This window comes from Taudactylus pleione, unplaced genomic scaffold (assembly GCF_031769625.1).
Source record: "Taudactylus pleione unplaced genomic scaffold, aTauple2 ptg000137l, whole genome shotgun sequence".
In the NCBI taxonomy this organism is placed as follows: domain Eukaryota; kingdom Metazoa; phylum Chordata; class Amphibia; order Anura; family Myobatrachidae; genus Taudactylus; species Taudactylus pleione.
In genome coordinates, this window is record NW_028284539.1 from 1249444 (window position 1) to 1266031 (window position 16588).

General features: G+C 42.4%; 1 protein-coding gene and 1 pseudogene across 16 annotated transcripts in view; both read right to left on the reverse strand.

The window, feature by feature from the left end:
* The window catches only part of PTPN3 (protein tyrosine phosphatase non-receptor type 3), a 753142-nt gene that overhangs the window by 658654 nt on the left and 77900 nt on the right, over positions 1–16588 (reverse strand). The gene's annotated exons all lie outside the window — the stretch shown is intronic.
* Positions 9921–10038, reverse strand: LOC148522866 (5S ribosomal RNA; annotated as a pseudogene).

Sequence of the window (16588 nt, forward strand, 5' to 3'; positions counted from 1 at the left end):
AGATGTGCACTTGTAATTCTTCTTTTTGTTCTTTAGAACCCTTAAAGGAGAGTCCCGGAGGAGGAAACGCTCTATGATGGGTGGTGGTGGGAATTAGGGAGCTGATTCAGACCTGCTCACTAGGATGCGAACGCTCGTAGCTGGCTGATATTTGCAATCTGCGTGCGCAAACCACTGCGAAAGATCAAGAAGTGTTTGCTTGCCCAGCATAGACAACCCATCTGTATGAGTGACAGGAGAGGCCGTTTGTGAGTGGTAACAGGGAAAGGCCACTAGTAATGGGGGAGTGGAGGTGCGAGCGCAGGTGTGCCTGTGTGTCTCAACGCCGTTTCAGAGGCGTGCATAATTAACAGGCAGCGTCATTGTACACGTCACCTGGCTGAATTTAACACTGAAATGATCGCAGTGCTTGCGGCAGGGTATAGTCAACCTCAAGTGCTGCGATCACATCCGATGGTGCTCGATGTACCAATGGTTTCATGCACTTCCAGGAGATGATGTGCGCAAGTGGGCGCCTTATGAATGCCTGGTGGGCGTCTGCAAACACATAGTAATCACACGAAAATACATAATGGGCGTGCTAATGCCTTGCCGTACGATCACCTTCCTTGCTGGGCGCGCACTGGATTTGCATATGCTGATTGCGAGCTAACTCATTTAGCGAGCGGGTCTGAATGAGCTCCTAGGTGTGGTACGCCATTTGCATTTTCATTGCCTCAAACACTCACTGTTTAAAGATACAACATTTTACAGTGGGGAGTGGTGCTAGGATAATGCAATTAAAAGCAAAATGCGTCATCCAACCTCCAAGCCACCCACTTCCTGACTGAAATGGACGTCTCAAAGGTTGGATGACACAATTCACATTTACTGTAATTGTAATATCCTTGCCCCACCCTCTCTGTAACATGAGTTGGCAAGTTTGTTCTGTGGCCTACTTGATGGTACAGGCTGCACATCGGGATTTGTGTTTGTTTTGGATTAGTGTCAGTGTTTAAGCAGTAAATTCCATTTCATAAAAGGAATTTATAAAACACTGGAGTAAATAGAACACAGCAACAGTCACACATGACCAGGAATGCTAGCGAATATAATCCTTAGGCGATGTTGAACTGTTCTGTAGTGGAATAAGTGAACTCCAGGGAAAGAACAGTCTGCAGTGTAGTGGTAGGAGCTGAATGCCTTATTAAGGGATAATGATTATATAGAGGCCGAGGTCTGCAAATAGAAGCTGGCTGCAACCATAGGAATGAATGGAAATTGCCTTGCTGCACACAGGAGCAGCAGATGATTGTTATAGCAGAGTACCTTATAGCTATACTCAGGAGTTACTGATGACAGAGTGCATAATGCTTAGTAGCTGCACACAGAAGTTGATGACTGTGTGGACACATTCCTCTTAGAATGTAAGCTTATTTGGCTAAGGCTAACTTTACCTCCTGTTTCTTGTTATTGTATGGTATTTGTAACGATCTTAATAATGTACAATTCTACATAATATGCTGGCACTTAATAATTATTAACATTATCCTTTATAATGTTACAGGTTTAAATCTGCAAATATTTCAGCTAATGAAACAGAACAAAATACCTCTTTATTTTTAAATACCTTGCTATGAATAAACAAATGTTTAGTTCTTAACATAAAGATGAGTCAATTGCTGATCACAAGTTAATTTTTGAATTAATATTTTACTATGACACAGATGTAGACATGTCTAAAAGTTCTGTAGCTTGAAGGTTCAAACATTTAAAGAAGACAGAGATACTATGAGACAGGGCCGTAACTAGGGATTGGCCAGGATGGCACTTGCCAGGTGCTCTGGTCAATGATGGGGGGAGCATCTAGTTCAATTTGCCAAAAACTAAAGAGCCCGTCTGCTACCCAGATGACCTATTCTAAACCTTTCTTAGTATTCATTACATTGAGGTTCATTTGCTGTTCAGCGGTGTCTGGATTCTTGACAATCAGAGGGAGGGAACAGATCATCCCATGTCTAGTGCCAGGCTGCAGCCTCTGTATGTTAGTGGGCCGGTCCGATGGCTGTACTCAGACTGCACATCACAGGGAATCGGGCTCTGTCAATGATGTTGGAAGTGACATTGGCAATGAAGATTTAAAAGAGCGGAGCCCACAGCTTGCTATCTGGGACCTTGTCACTAGAACTTAACAGTGGACACCAGGAACTCCACCCCGACTCCAGTGAGGGTGAGCTTTGTTACTGAATAGAGAAAGCACATACCACTCTGCTCCCCCTGAATTATATTTTACTGTGCATAGGACTGCTTGGTGTGGCATTGCCTTCATGTTGGAACTGATTCCACAAGGTAATGCTTCGTCTTTACGAATTCTGCTTCAGGTAATGCCCCCTCAACACTATGTGGTCTATTTACTAAGCTGTGTTAGGAGATAAAGTGAATGGTGATAAGGTACAAGCCAATCAGCTCCTACCTGCCATTTTTCAAACACAGCCAGTGACATGGCAATTAGGAGCTGATTGGTTGGTACCTTATCACCGTTCACTTTATCTCCTAACACAGTTTAGTAAATAGACCCCTATAACTCAAGAAATTCCCTCCTTGCATTCTCTGTAATTTGCCCCATGTTTGCATATATCTTACAAAGACTCACATCTTTCTCCTCAGTCCCCATTTTCCTACTACAACTTTCCTGCCCCCCCCTTTCCCATCCCTCCTGGCCAACACTAACCCTCCTCCCACTCTTACTACACAGTCTCATTCTCCTCAGTTTCCACTAAGAACCACTAAGTCTATTGTCCCACCTCCCCCTAATGTATCTTACCAGTACTTCAATGTTTTACGTTTTTTACGGTCATTGTCTTCAATAATACACAATATGCAGCACAGTTGGCCAAGTTATGAGCAAAACTGATTATATACACTAGTATGACCGTGGCGAAAATTTTGCCAGTTTGTACCCAGAACATACGTATGGAAAATGCTTTAGTGGTTGCTGGCTGCTGTCGTGGGAAGCAGAGAAAAGAGATGTTGCTGTGGAGGCACCACCTCAGTTGATTGGTTGGGAGTTGCGAGCGTGGAATTTGGTTTGCAGTTACAAGTGTGTTGGAAAAAGTAGGTCAGAGAAGAGCGCCCCTACTGTGACAGTTCCTTACACAACTACCCCCAACAATAATAATAAGACTGGGTGACAGGGAGGTGAGCAATGTCATATGACATCAGTCAGCTCAGTGGCACCCCCACCATGCACAAGGCTGTGTAACACGTATGCGCTCAGTACACACCACACTCCGACTCACAGTCTCCCAGCCTCCTGCCAATCAGTGGCTTGCAGCAGCTCTCCTGGAAAGCAGAGAAAAAAGGCGTTGTTTTCGGGACGCCAACACAGTGCTGACTGGCTGGGAGATGCGAGCCTGGAATCCACGTGTTGGAGAAAGTAGGTTAGGGAAGAGCACACCCTAGGGCAGCAACCTCACATGTTGTGCTGGCCGCACGCCCTCCTTCAGTATGTAAAAGCTACGTCACGCAGCCAATCAGTAGCCGAAATGAGCAAAATGTAAACAGTGTCCGCACATGGCTAGGGCGCCAAGTCCATGTGAGAGCACAGACCACTAGTAGTGGGGGAGAAAAGCAGCCGGTAATGGTCACCCCTATGCCGCTTCACCCGGGTCACTGTGCCAGCTCTGTGTTCTGGTAGTTTTCTACACATTTTGAGGTTAGCTATACTAAAGCATTTATTTTGGTTTTTGGCAATTTTTTTTTTTCACCAAATTTTATAAATTTTTATTCCAAATTCTGTAATGGTTTGCGGATTGAAATCCGTCGCCAAACAATCAAATGAATATCTTAATTAGTCTTTGAGATATTCAAATTCAAAGAGCCTTACAGACAAAGGGACTAAGCACTATTAGATGAATGGGGGGATCAGGTCCTTCAGTTTGCCAAGGGCATCCGGACCCATTGATACAGCCCTGCTGTTAGTGCTTGTAAAGTAGTGCAATGACTTGCACGTGATATTACGTGACAATGATTATCATGACTTTGATGGCACAGATCTATTTTTTTATTATTATTTTTATTTATTTGTGGAGGCAAAAGCACCATATACACAATTTGTCACATCTGCATTACCAAATATTTTTGTAACAATTATAGTACATAAAAATATTCAACATAACAAACTTTTCTGGCACATCATATAACCAAAAATAAAATTGTTATAGACCTATAAATTTCAAAATCTGATCAAAATTATGAACACTTATTCAACAATAGAACACAGATCAGAATAAAATAAAAAAATCTAGAAATTAGCTGTATTGCTAATAAAAATAAAAACGTCATTAAAATACAATAATAGTAAAGTATTGTCTGGCGCTCACCTACTAGGCAACATTATAGGAGGGTCTCCCGAGGGCACAGATCTATATTATATGTTATGTAGATCAGTTCGAAGCAATGCAAAATTTTAGATATTTTCTAAAGTACTTGATTGAAAATGATTTGTCAAGTATACCCCAAGGCCTAGCATATTCTTCACATTGTTTTAACTAATGGCAACTAATTACTAGTATTTCCTAGGTCTTTTAATATTCATAGTTTATCAAAATTATTTTTTATTATAGCAGGCAAAAGCTGTTTAAGCTTGAGAATAAATAAGACTGTTTTTTTGCTGAGTGGTAGTTATTACAGCCTTCTTGCCGAGTTGTTTAGTTGGTGACAGTTGGTTAGGTGGTTGTTTGGGCCAGTAGGAATTTTAGTAGGTGTGGCTGGAGTTTTAGCATTTATCGGAGGGTTGTGCATAGATTCAGCCTCTTTTGCAGAATCTCTGAAAGTGCAGGCTGAGTATCTCTGTCTGAATTGATATTGTTGCTATTGTGTTTTGTGCTCTAGATCATTTCCCCATTTTTCTGTTTTATATTCTGTGCTTGCCATGCCCTGTCCTCACCACTCTGCCCCTCCCCCACGCGACTGGCGAGTATGATGTGCAGTTTAGGAGGTAGCACGATGGCTGGTCATGCCTTTTGGGGTCAAAGTTGTTGACATTTGGTTGGAGGTTTCACAACACCGTCGGCCTCCTTTGGATGCAGTGCCGCCCCACAAGACTTCGGGCCTCTGTGAAGCCAGGCGCGGCTGGTCTGATGAAGGGGAAATGTTTCTTTTAACGACTCCCAGTGCACTCGTGGTGCTGGCTGTTATTTTTGTCACTCATGCCGTCTCTGCGGTGGGGATCACATGGCCAAGGATTGTTGATGTGGATCGGGGGTGCAGTACCCGACCTTTCCGAGGGCCCATTGAGTGCTAGTTAAGGCTCAGTCTCAGTCTGTTTGGAATCACTTTCCCAATGGTTAAGTTGGTACCCTGTGAGAGATGATGCTGAATTTTTGTTGCAAGGTTTTGCCTGCCAATTTCTGGTCCATTGCTAGTTCCGCTAGGAAGTTCCCGGAAGTTTTGCTGGAGAAGGTCGAGGCCGAGGTCCTTCTGAGGATGGAGGGTCCTTTCCCTCATCCTCCTTTGCAGAACCTATGCATATCCCCAGTGGGCTTTGTCCCCAAGAAGGTGCTGGGTAAGTTTCACTTGATACAGCACTTATCCTATCCTCCAGAGGCTTCCGTGAATGATGTCATCCCGGCGTCGGCTTTTAGGGTTGTTTATCAGTTGTTTGATCAGGCCTTAAGCTTGGTGCGCTTTTATGGTTGCGGTGCGTTGCTGGCGAAGCTAGATATTGAGTCGGCTTTTTGTTTGCTGCCTCTTCACCCTGCGGCCATGAGTTTTCATTGTTTTAGGGGTTCCTGTAGTGTTGAATAAAACTGAGGGTTCCATTTCCTAGTTGTCTTATTTGGGGATCGAGATTGACATGATGGCCGGTTGTTGTCGTTTTCCCCAAGACAAAGTTGTAAAGTTGTTGGATCTATTTGCGAGTTGTTTGGCGTCAGATAAGGTTAGGTTATGTGCAGTTCAGTCATTGTTAGGCTCCTTTAATTTTGCCTGCCGTATTATCCCGATGGGTAGGGTTTTCTATAGGAAGTTGGAAAGGGCCACGGCCGAGACGTACCAGCCTCATCACTATATTCGTTTTTGGCAGAGATAAAGGATGAACTCCGAGTTTGGACCAGATTTTTGGGTCACTTTAATGGCGAATGCATTTGGCCTTCGCCCCCTGTAGCTAATAAGATGCTTACTCACTGATGCGGCTGGCTCATCTGGCTGTGGGGCATATTTTGTTTGGGAGTGGTGCGCTTCCCCGTAGTCAGCAAAGAGGCATGACGAGGGTCTTGCCAGCAATTTGTTACTTTTGGAGCTTTTTCCAATCACGGTTGCTGTTGAGCTCTGGTCTTTGCATTTGCAGAATCAGCATGTTAATTTCTGGGGCGACAACCTGGGCGTCGCACACGCTATTAATAACTAAAGAGCATCTTCCCCCTTGGCATTTCGGCTTTTGCGTCATTTACTTTTGCGATGCTTAGAGGCAAATATTGGGTTTCAAGCGTGTCATGTCCCTGGGGTGGCTAATGAGATTGCTGATGCTTTGTCCAGTTGTCGATCTCCCACCCCATTGGCTCCTGCTGTCTGGTTGATTTGCCCACCTTTTGTATGGAAGATTATCAGGCTGGCTTAGAGAGTCTGGCACGGCAGTCTCTTGCCCCAGCGACCCTCAGATTCTAATCGTCGGCTTGGCATGACTGGCAGACTTATTGTGCTCAGCCATCCCTGGAGGGTAAGTCTGCTCAGGATTTGATTTTATCCTTTGTTTGGGTTCGTTACCAGCAGGGTTGGTCCAGGGCCTCTATGGGGGGTGGCGCTAGCAGGGATCTCATTCTTTTGAAAACTTCAGGGTCTTTACGACCCCACCAAGTTATTTGTCCTGGCAAAAGCCCTAAAAGGTTGGGCAAAGGAGTTCCCTGCTCACGCTGACTCCTGTAGGCCTGTGGACAGACAGCTGCTACAGTCTTTGTTGAAAGTCCTGGAGAAGGTCACTTCCTATGCATTTGAGGCTGCCCTTTGCCATTTGGCATTTGCAGCCATATTTTTTTGCGCGTTCAGGGTTGGGGAATTTGTGGCTGCCAGTAAGATGTCCGTATCCTCCGGCCTTTTGTTACCTGACATTGTTTTTAGGGATTCTTCTGTACTTTGCAAACTGAGATTCTCTAAGACGGATCAGACATGGTGGGGTAGATGGCGGACTCTGAATCAGTAGGTTGACCTATTGGTTTGCCTGGTTCGCCTGGTGTCCATCAACATGGGTTAGCACCCATCTGGAAGGGTGCAATGGTTGTTACATGCTGATCTCACGTCTCTTACCAAGTTCCAATTTGCTGCTATTTTTAGGTGCGCTTTAGTGGAATTGGGGTTAGATGCCTCAGCTTATGGTACCCATGCATTTTGCATAGGTGTGGCTACTGTACTTGAGCTGCTCTTGCATGGGTTTCTCCAGCTTCCATTCAGAGCGTAGGTAGGTAAGTCAGTGGCTTAGAAGACCTACCGTATGTGCGCTGCAATAAGTTAGTGCGCTCCTTGCACAACCTGAAAACATTGTTTACCTGGCAATCATTGAACGGCTAACGTTCAATTGGGGGTGTAAAGGGATTTTTTTATTTTTCACACCGGGAGCCATGATCTGGCCCAATTTGGTTCACGGGTTGGGTTTTTTAGTTTTTCTTAACTCGGGTTCTTTGTTTCCCCTTATATGCATCCCTGCTAGTTAGTTGCCATGTTTCTTTCCTAAGTTGTGTACATGGTGGTGTGGTTTTCTTCAATTTCTCATGGTTAGGGTTTGTTCTTTCTTTACAGTGACGGCAGTGGACAATGGTCAGGTTTGGCTGGTAGGCCATTCATATATTTTTGGGGCGGAACGGCGAGCTGGTTTATTGCTTGGAGGGCGGTAGGTGCATTCGATTGCTTTGCAAGCTTTGCGTGTGGATGCTGTTCTGGATTTGCTGGCTTCATTGGTGGATTCTTGGGGCTTGCCAAGGTGGTTGGTGTTGCATGCTGGTGGGAATGATGTTGGTCATTTGAAAGGTGTTGAGTTGTCCGTTTGGCTGCAAGGAGTTTTGGATGAGATTCAATTGCGTTGGCCGAATGTGAGGATTGGTTGATCGGAGATTGTTCCCCGCTTGACTTGGCGAGGTGCTCAGAAGCATGCTGCTTTGGACAGGGCGAGAAAGAAGGTGAATGTGGCAGTAGATCGGCATGAGCTCTCATTTGGTGGCTTGGTGGTGCGTCATGGCTCTCTGAGTGGGGATTTAGCTAGGTTTTTTTGGCCTGATGGAGTCCATCTTAACGCGCTAGGTTTAGGGCTTTTTATGAAAGACTTGCTGTCCTATTTGGATTAGTTGTTATTGGTGGCGTGCCAGTCTTCCTTAGTAGTCTGGCTTTGGCGGGAGTACGCTGCAGCTCAGTGGCTTTATGTGGCACAAGAAAGCATTGTGCCCTAGATGTGCATGCCGAATTTGTCCTTCTCTGTGCAAGGGGAAACGGGCGATTTTGTACAGAAGCATTTTGGATTGGCCCACGAGGGAAGCGAGACCCTCACATTGTAAGTGCGTCTTGAGGGGGGCGTTTTAGTTGTTCCCTGAGTCATTTGATATACGAAAGCTAGGGCTGAGCTTGCAGCTTCTCTTTGCCCCCCTGGTTAGGTTAATTAATTAACTAATTATTAATAAAAGCTGTGACCTTTTAGCCAAGCTGTTTTGGTGTCCGTGTCGTTATTTATTAGTTTAAGTTAAGTTACGAAGGTTGTTCAAGGTTAAAAGGCAATAAACCAATGGATCTCTTATGCAGTTTGTTCTATGCAACATGTATAATAATTATAGGTAATTTTGTTAAAGTTCAATATACAGATATAAAAATGTTTTATATATATATATATATATATATATATAATGCAAAAAATGGCCGGCACTCCACAAAAAATTGGTACTTGCCCGGGTGCCCTCCAATGGACAAACTGCCAAACATATGTAGAAATTACGGCGGCACTCACAGGACTTTGATAAAAAAGACTCACGACTCAGGAAGGTCAAAGTTCTAACGTTTCAGTCTGGCGACTTTTATCCAGAACTAAAGAACGGAAGAAACAGTGCATACCTTTATACCCAGTGACATCCCATAATGACAATGTACCCCGCTCACCACGCCATAAATGACGTCATCAGCACGGGACAGGGCGCTTGGCTAATGATGTAAGTAACCATGGCAACCAAACATAAATACACAGACATAACTCTGCAACGGAAGCATGCTGCCATCCCCGCTGCTATCAGCGCGCACTGGGGAGAGAGCATGCCAGCGCTGTAATAAGGCAAACACCTTGATACCTTACGTAATAAGTCCCGGTGAGGTGGCAAAGCAAACAGTGAAATACAGATTAAAAGCAAATAAAGATACAGAAATAACTTTGTGTTACATGTTGATTATAGCATCCGAATTTACATTCTAATAAGATATCATGTAATCAATGTGCTGCATGACAACATTTACACCATGTGACATTTAAAACGATCACAGGTAAGTAACATATATATCTGGTAATGTAGGCAATCAGACCCAATGAGTCAAATGTTTTATCAAGCTCACACAATAATGTGATGCCCAGTAATCCAACTATGCAAATGCCCATGGAAAAATAACTGCATGGACTCATGTCAATAACATAACTTCTGAATAGCCGAACTGATAACATGAAACCCTAATGCTTTCTGTTACGTGGTTCTGACCTAGTCCCAATGAAGCTGGTGTGGAGCACGTAGCAAGTTACTAGGCACCGGCAGGTCCACGATGTATTGTGGCCTGGTGGATCTATAAGCAACTCTGCAGCGTCCATAATAAATAATAAACAAACTGCACAGATGGATGAATCCGATAAGAGTCCATCCACTGTGTGAATACAAGAAAAAGTGACAGCAAATGCAAATGGACTGACAACAGAAAAGGATAACTCTATGTTACAGCACCAGGTATTCCTAGATGGTCTCCCATTCAAGTACTAGCCTGGCCTCCACTGCTTAGCTTCAAAGATCAGACGGTATAAGGTGTATCCAGTGTAGCATGGCTGTAGCAAAAGAATAATGAATCCAAGTGTGATAGTCCTGCATATGCCGAAAACCGAGACAACAATGAATCAACACACAGTAGATGGCTCCAAACAAATCAATACCACTCGGCATTGAAAAGAGAACAAACAACAAACAAGATACACGCATGAGGATTAGAAATAGCAATGATGCAACTGGAGATGTGGGTAACTACTACCCTGTACGTGTAAATATGACTGCACTAAGTGGCAGTGATGAAAGGAAAACCTCAGAAGAAGCATGAAAAGGAAAGTTGCTCATTGAGACCAAATGGTGATATAGTGTTCATTTTATGAATCCAGAACGTTTCAAGTTGTAGCAGCTTCTTGTCCCTGTCCCCACCTCGTTTATTAATGGGGACATGATCAATTAGTTTATACACCAGCGTAGATAATGAATGTCGGAAGTTCTTGAAGTGACGGGCCACTGGCTGGTCTATTTCCTTTCCTTCTAATGCTTGTCGAATTGCCGTGCGGTGTTGTGCCATTCTAATTCTGGCAGTGCAAGTAGTCTTCCCAATGTAAGCCAGTCCACAAGGACACCGGATCATATACACCACGCATTTAGTAGTACAAGTTAGTGTATGTCTGATGGGGAAACGTTTTCCCGAGTGTGGGTGTACTACATCAGGGCCGATTTCCATGAAACTGCATGTCGTGCACCCAGTGCACCGATAGCATCCTGGTTTTTTGGATAAGAAATGTTGTTCAGGGATGACGGGACCATAGTTGATATCGTTGTGGACAAGCCAATCTTTCAAATTTTTCCCTCGTTTGTAGCCCAGCATGATCCTTGAATTTTTTAATGACTTGATGGAATTGTCAGTGTTGATTAACGGCCAAAGACGTTTGGCGGTAGTGTTGATGAATTTGCTGGCAACATTGTGTTGATTAACGAATAGCATCGTGTTCGTTTTGTTATTTGATATTTTATTCACTCTGCCTGTCAATCCATGTGCTGAAATTGCCTTGGATTTGGCCGCAATAAGATCCTTATGTCTATACCCACGTTGTACAAACTTGGTTACCATGTGATCAATTTCCTGTTCAGCTTGAACTGGATCACTGGTTATTCTCAGAGCACGCAAGAACTGAGAATATGGGAGACTTCTTTTCAGCGATGCGGGGTGATGGCTCTGTGCATGCAGTAAGGTGTTGCTGTCGGTTGGTTTGTGGTAAATGGAGGTTTGGAAATCGGAGCCAGACCAATGAATGTTTATATCCAAAAAATGTACATTGCTGTGACTTTGTTCATGAGTAAAAGTAATATATTGATGCATTGTATTAATCTTGGACATGACGGAGATAAATTCCACTTCAGTGCCGGACCACAGAACCAATATATCGTCGATTTATCGAACAAAGAAAATTAAGGATTTGTTAAAATCCGGATTGTGGAGAAAAAGTTCTTTTTCAACAAAAAACATATAAATGTTAGCAAACGAAGGTGCCACATGGGAACCCATGGCACAACCCTTCTTCTGAAGAAAAAATGTATCATCAAAAAGAAAATAGTTATTATTCAAAGTCTGTTTCAATAGACACAGGAAAAAATCTATATTGGGGCCCTTATAATTAGAGTGTGATCTCAGAAAGGCTCCCATATATTCACAACCTTCTTGTTGTGGTATACTGGTATAAAGAGAATTAACGTCTATAGTGCACAATAATAAATCATGTGGTAGATTGTTCAAACTGTGTAATTTATCCAGAAGAGTATTCGAATCTTTCAAGAATGTGGGTTCGAGGGAAATGAGCCTTCCTGAGTCGTGAGTCTTTTTTATCAAAGTCCTGTGAGTGCCGTCGTAATTTCTACATATATATATATATATATATATATATATTTATAAATATAGATATATATATATAGATATATTACAGTGCACAAGTATCAGGTTTCTTTTCATGGCCTAGAGACTTATGTGCTTATTTAAAACACTGTACACGAGAGGTTCCTAAACACCACCATTACAGTCCAGGTTTTAAAGAGAGCCATGCTGAGTCCAGATGGTTAAATCAAATTGGACTGAGGTTAACCTTAAACATGGACAGTAATAGCAGAGTGTGGGCACCTCTGCTGTACACTATAATGATACTATATATTTTTATGTTATTTGTGCAAACAATGATGCACACTAATGTTAGGATTCCAGCTCTGCATAGTAGGATTCCAGAATCCTACTATGTCAGGATTCCAGCTCTACATAGTACTGTGCAAAAAACTTCTCAAGTCCAATCACAATAAAAAACAAGCTATCCAATTGATTTTCAAGGGCCGAATTCGGAGTCTCTTGCCATGTCAATGTCAGAGGTAGTGCTATCATTTTTTACTGCTCATGCATCCCAATCGCATTTGCGTTTGAAATGCACGGACAGAGAAGGGTATTTAAAATGTATTGGGTGTTACTGGGTGGTGACTGGGAGGTGGCTGTTTAGACACAGAAAGATGGTCCATCTTTTAGGTGTGTTATGGGAGTGTCGCTGAAGTGTCTGCATACACAGACACTATTTCGCTCGAATTGTAGGCCAATGGTGTGACCGATGGTGGCGTCTAAAGACTCACCAATCATGATTGCATCTAAAGATGCTCAAAGTGGGCGTCTCAGTCCTTGCACATTGATACACACAGATGTACACCAGGAAATAGCTTGTAACTGTATTAGCATAAAGTTGCAGAGGAGCAACCAGTAAAAGACGCACACACGGACGCAGTTGCGTCCAAATCATAATCAGTCCCTAACTGTAATATGTATTTTTGTGGTGGTCTCTTTTAAGTTTTCACCTAGGGCAACCGCAAAAGCTATAGGCCTGCTCTGCCACCTATTGCTAACTTTGAATTTAAATAACTGAATCGCCTCCAATGATTTGAATGTTATCTTAATCATCCTCAAATGCTGCTTCTGCTGTCTGGAGCCTCATTTGTGTCTTAAGAGTTAGAACATGTGTTTTATTTGTACAAATCAAAGCTGCACTCCCATTTAGTAAAAGAAGGTAACACATGGCCCTCACCTCAGCTGGAGTACTAGGTCCTGCTAATTACATTTGCTTTTTTCCCTCTCTCCTGCTTCTGTAATACTGTAAAATAAATCACATCTTACTTCTAGATGCAGAAATCAGGTGCATTACTGCTGAAGAACTACAGTTTTCTTCTCCACAGTTACCTCCATATGAAGAGCAAAATAACACAATGAGCTCTATGGCTACATGTATTTTCATATAAGGTTTCTCGTGGCCACTTATAAGTAGAGATATTTGACAGGCAATTTTTGCTAGTTTTGGATCTGTATCTCCTTCATGTTTAGGATCTGGATTTGGTTTTACAACACCACCCTTGCGTGTTTTGGTTTTGGATCTGTATTTTTTTTTTAAATGATAAAAACAGTTAAAATCATATAATTTGGGCCTGTTTTTGTTCATACAGTATTATTAACCTCAATAACAATAATTTCCAGGCATTTCCAGTCAATTTTAACCACCTCACAGATCACAATATTGATTTGATCCAGTTTAGGCCAAAAGGTTGCATCGAGCTAGCTGACTGACTAAGCTAAATGACAGCAGTGAGCATCACAACATGTAGCAGTTCAGCTTCAAACATGACACATCTGGGAAACAGAGTGGCACTGCAGTGGCAGTCAGGATAGCAGTTTGATAAACTATACGATCCCATAGGAAGTTAAAACCAAGAATGGGTTCATTAATCAAGAACTAGGTCAGGGCCCCGAGGGACTTGTAGTATGTTTATGGAGTAGTTGAAGCCAGGGAAAGAATGGAAGGATTGATTATTTTGTACATTTACTAAAAAATTTTGATTCTGAAGAAAATTTATGAGGTAGGAACAAAGTAGGATCAATTTTTTCAATTCCTGAAAGACATCTTTGACCTGGAGGAGGTTCGGTATTCGCACTTGGATAGTTTGTCAGAAGATATTATGCAGTGTCTGCACCATCGCACAGAGATTCTTGGGGCATATAGGGGAGCAGACTTACTGAAGCCCACTTGTGTCCAAACCTATGTGAAATAACCACCTAAAACCTGATAACCTGAGTGACATCTGCAGAGCACCTTTTGTGCCACATCCTGATTGAATATTGATTCAGCCCATACATGCTGCATATTTTTCACATCTAATTGAAATGCAGTGGCCTTGCTTGTGGAGGTGCCGCTATAAAGTACACACTGCAAACAGACGTTTAAACATGACTTGTTGATTACATCAAAGGAAAGCTTCCTGTAGCTCTCCAGCTGAACAAGAACTCCCAGTATCCGTGATGTTTGCCGGGCCTACTGGAAGTTGTTTGTCAACGGGTGGCATGCCTCAAATTACCTCAGCCTGCTTTAAGCACTTTATGTAACATGTAAATATGTATGTAATGTGACAAATATACGCAACAATTATTTGTGTTAAACGTATTTGCATTTTATTGCACACATCCTAGCAGGAAGATGCTCTGTACTGCTGCTTATATTTCTGGTCTCTCGCATTACACCCACCATCTACATTATCCACTTATTCCGCTTAGAGTCACCTACATACAAAGGAGACAGGTGTTTATTGAGCTAAACCGTTATTTATAAATAGCCTATCAATTCACCAGGATCCTGGGGCAACCGGTTGGGGGGAGATCACTTAAAAATACTGGGTAAATGTGAAAATCTACCATGTTTAGCCCACACCATCAACTTGTTGGTTCAGAATTATTTTTAAAAAAATTACAGGGGCATGCAGGAGATGCTGTCTATGTCCATAAAATTTTCTGGACATTTTTGGGATGCATCATTTCCAACATGGCAGATCACCAAACAAATGTTTTCAGTAATCAGAGGCTTGAGGGAGATGGAGTATGTATGTAGTTGAAGGCAGTGAAAGGAAGGGAAGGAAATTTAATTTAAGTCTTGGATTCTGAAGCAAATTTATGAGGGAGAAAGAAAACTGACTCATTCACATCAGTCCTTGCACCAGATGAGCTCTTTGGTAGTTCTGCAATTTTTATTTTTTTTAAATGAAAGGGGCATGCAGGAGATGCTGTCTGTGGCAGCACACAAAATGAAAGCTCTGAAAGCTCTGAACATGAAGGGGGCAGAGGGATTTAAACGTCTGGTACTAAACATATTTTATCAATGTGCTTCTGGGATTATGTATGGGAAGCTGGGAGGGGTAAAGGGAGAACATCTCCAGATATCATCACAAAATAACCTCTCTGGTTCTTGAGTTGCATCTCACCAAACATGGCTGTTATGGTCAAGTAAAGCCAAACCACCAGGTTGGTATCTACAAATCAAGGTTGAAAAATGAGTATTTTGCAAGTATACCAATTTGTAATTTAAGTTTAAATAAATAAAATACAGTATGAAATAAAAAAAAAAAGTAAGCATCAGCAACACAAAACCACAGCAGTTTAATATATATATATATATATATATATATATATGTATATATATATATATATATATATAACATCTGTCAGCAACTATAAAATGAAAAATGTCAGACAGCAATGCCCCAAACAGTACATAATGCAAAGAAAAGAGGTGCAAGATGGAATTGTTCTTGCGGCCTTCCACCCACCCCTCTGTTGTATATATTAAACAGAACATGCACAGTTTAACAAACCAATCACTTCAGTGACAGGAACTGCCAATAGTATCTGAAGCAATTGGTTTGTTTGGGCCCCAACAAAACAAGCTACCAATGGGCAGCTGATAATGCTGGCAATGATCTCAACGTGCCCAAACTAGCTTTACAGAGGCAAGATGTTGTCACCATCATCATCCGATTCCTCACCTTCATCAGTGTGTGCATCATCTTCACATAATATTAATTTGTCCCCGCTGGAATCCACCATTACAGGTGTCTCTATAATGTTTGGATGTAATTGGCAGTAAAGGCCTTCCTTGTTTATCAAATTGAACTCCAAATTCCACATCATCTTTTACACATTTTGAGGAAGTAGCCTTCTACGCCGATCACTGACAAGGTTCCCTGCAGTGCTTAAAACACTTTCTGAGTACAGACTGGGGTCGTGGGTAGCTCAAGAAAAGCAAAGCCAGTTTGTGCCTTTTTTTCTTGCCAGTAGTGAAAACGTCTGACATGCCTATTTGGACACTATCATTAAAATAGTCCTCAACCATTCTTTGAATGGTGATCGTATCACATCGAGCCACAGTAGAGGTCTCATTAATTGTGGGCAATTCTTTAGACTCGACCAGATGTTAAAACTTGGTATTGTTGACGGATCTGCATCACCAGTGGGTCTTTTGGGAAAGTTTAGTTTTTTCTTGGCAGCTGCACTTGCTGGTGAAGCTGAAGGCAGAGCCATTACTGCATCACATGCCGCTTGAGCTGACAATTTGCTTACCAACAGCTCTATGCATCTCTTTAGATCTGTGACCGTGGGGAAGAAAGACATGACGTATGACTTGAACCTAGGTTCGAACAGGTCGCCAAAATTTATTGATCAGATTGGAAGAACCTGACAACCCTTGGATCCTGGCAAAGCAAATAAAGGACTTTATCTGGAAGTCCGACATACTTAG